General features: G+C 62.4%; 1 non-coding gene across 1 annotated transcript; it reads left to right on the forward strand.

Moving 5' to 3' along the window:
• The first annotated feature begins 1,909 nt into the window (after positions 1-1,909).
• LOC140473518 (5.8S ribosomal RNA) lies at positions 1,910-2,063 on the forward strand. The gene has a single exon (XR_011958388.1). It is a non-coding gene; the product is annotated as a 5.8S ribosomal RNA (ribosomal RNA).
• Positions 2,064-2,500: the final 437 nt, after the last annotated feature.

Consider the following 2,500-nt stretch of genomic DNA (forward strand, 5'->3'; position numbering starts at 1 on the left):
CCCACAACTCGAGCAAGTGAAAAAAAAAGTAACAAATAAGAAAGGATCGTCGGCTTGGGGGTACGCCCGTTTCCGTTTCAACTTGTCTCGCGAGGGTGGTTTCGGGGCCAGCAGGAGAGCTCGTCGGGGTAGCAGGCCCTGCAGCCGTGGTCACCGCCAAACCCCCACAACTCGAGCAAGTGAAAAAAAAAGTAACAAATAAGAAAGGATCGTCGGCTTGGGGGTACGCCCGTTTCCGTTTCAACTTGTCTCGCGAGGGTGGTTTCGGGGCCAGCAGGAGAGCTCGTCGGGGTAGCAGGCCCTGCAGCCGTGGTCACCGCCAAACCCCCACAACTCGAGCAAGTGAAAAAAAAAAGTAACAAATAAGAAAGGATCGTCGGCTTGGGGGTACGCCCGTTTCCGTTTCAACTTGTCTCGCGAGGGTGGTTTCGGGGCCAGCAGGAGAGCTCGTCGGGGTAGCAGGCCCTGCAGCCGTGGTCACCGCCAAACCCCCACAACTCGAGCAAGTGAAAAAAAAAAGTAACAAATAAGAAAGGATCTCTGTCGGCTTGGGGGTACGCCCGTTTCCGTTTCAACTTGTCTCGCGAGGGTGGTTTCGGGGCCAGCAGGAGAGCTCGTCGGGGTAGCAGGCCCTGCAGCCGTGGTCACCGCCAAATCGCCACAACTCGAGCAAGTGAAAAAAAAAGTAACAAATAAGAAAGGATCGTCGGCTTGGGGGTACGCCCGTTTCCGTTTCAACTTGTCTCGCGAGGGTGGTTTCGGGGCCAGCAGGAGAGCTCGTCGGGGTAGCAGGCCCTGCAGCCGTGGTCACCGCCAAACCCCCCACAACTGTTGGGCGCCTACCTGCGCGGGGCAGGAGGACACTTTCCGATTTCAAATCTCCGTTTGCCGAGTCCACCCCGAACGCACGCGGGCGGGCGGGTTCGCATCACCCTTCGTCACAAGGGGCGAAGCCCGTTCCACCGTCTCGTCAGTAGTGCCGACCGGTCTGTGATCGACGAGGGGAGCCACACCAGGTCCGGCCCTGCTGCTTGGCGGCACCGCGTCGTCGGGAGCTCGCGACAGACGGAGGGTTTCGGTGTACTCTCCAGCCACGGGAAACGAAGCCGGTGATGCAGGCGCCGGTCTTTCGCTCCCAAATCGGCTGGGTTTACATCGTTGCTATCTAGTCACGCTCCCTTCAAACCCGACGGGGTACCTATTCCCCTCACCCGTCTGTGCGTATACAGCCTCTTTGCACTTGCGGGATGGGGGTGGTGGTTTAAAGACTCTCGAGTTGCCGCCCGTCGGTCTCCGAGCTCCGTGCAGTAGTGATCCCCAGCGAACTGCCAGCAGGGCGAACGAGCGATCCCGCTCTCGGTCGGGGCGCCTGGCGTCGATCGGTGGTCGGTGGCTTGCGGGCAAGCTGCGCTGTGAGTGTGGGAACGAGTATGACGAGCCGTTGCCGCGACTCCCAGTCCACCTCGGCGGTGGCTGGGCCGGGCGGGCGTCTGCTCGGGCGAGTGCCGCCCCCGCCTCCTCGCAGGAAGTCCGCTCGCCGACACGCCGCCACGTGCACGCGTCAGTGACGCTGCCGAACCGATGGCCGGTGCCCGTTCCCGCCTCTGCTTTTCCTAGGGCAAAGCTGCTGCACGCCTCGTGATACTAGGCGGGCGACATGGTGGCGGTGATCCTGCCTCCGTCGCTGCGGTGCGTTGGGGCACGCATCGCCTCTTGGGCGCCCTGTCCTCCTCCCCCCAATAGACGTATGTTTCTGCGGGCCGCACCAGGATGGTGCTCCCCATCGCTTCACGCCACCCTGCTCCGCCCGCACGCCGGCGTGCAGGTGGCTGTAGCTCAAGGTGGGGAGCGTATGTGCGGTCCGGGTCGCTTTCCTCTGGCGAGGGAGAGACCTAAAACAAACTCAGACAACTCTTGACGGTGGATCACTCGGCTCGTGCGTCGATGACGAACGCAGCTAGCTGCGAGAATTAATGTGAATTGCAGGACACATTGATCATCGACACTTTGAACGCACTTTGCGGCCCCGGGTTCTTCCCGGGGCCACGCCTGTCTGAGGGTCGTTTGGCAATCAATCGCACTCGCCTTGGCTGGCGAGAGCGCGGCTGGGGTGTCGCAGAGGACCCGTCCTCTTTGTCCCCCTAAGTTCAGACTCCGGAGCCCTCCGGCGTCGGAGCGCTTGGCCTTTCCCCCCCACCCTGCACATTCCGTTCGTCAGGCTCGACGCCATCCCCCCGCCGGGGAGCGCGGCCTGGCGTCCGTCTGTGTCGTGGCAGTGGGGCCAGCACGGCTGTCACCGGTCCCAGAATGGCTGTCGGTGGTTCACACTGTGTGTGTGTGCCAACCCTCCTGGTCTCTGGGACACGGAGCTGCCACGAAGTGTTGAGCCTCCAGTGGGGGGTCTGCCTAAGCTCTGCACGTCCGCATTGGGTCCGTCTCTCGGTTGGCTGGCAGTGGAAAGAGTGAAGGGAGCCGCGGAGGTCCGGTGCTGGTGCGCCGC

Source organism: Chiloscyllium punctatum, unplaced genomic scaffold, assembly GCF_047496795.1.
Source record: "Chiloscyllium punctatum isolate Juve2018m unplaced genomic scaffold, sChiPun1.3 scaffold_628, whole genome shotgun sequence".
Lineage (NCBI taxonomy): Eukaryota > Metazoa > Chordata > Chondrichthyes > Orectolobiformes > Hemiscylliidae > Chiloscyllium > Chiloscyllium punctatum.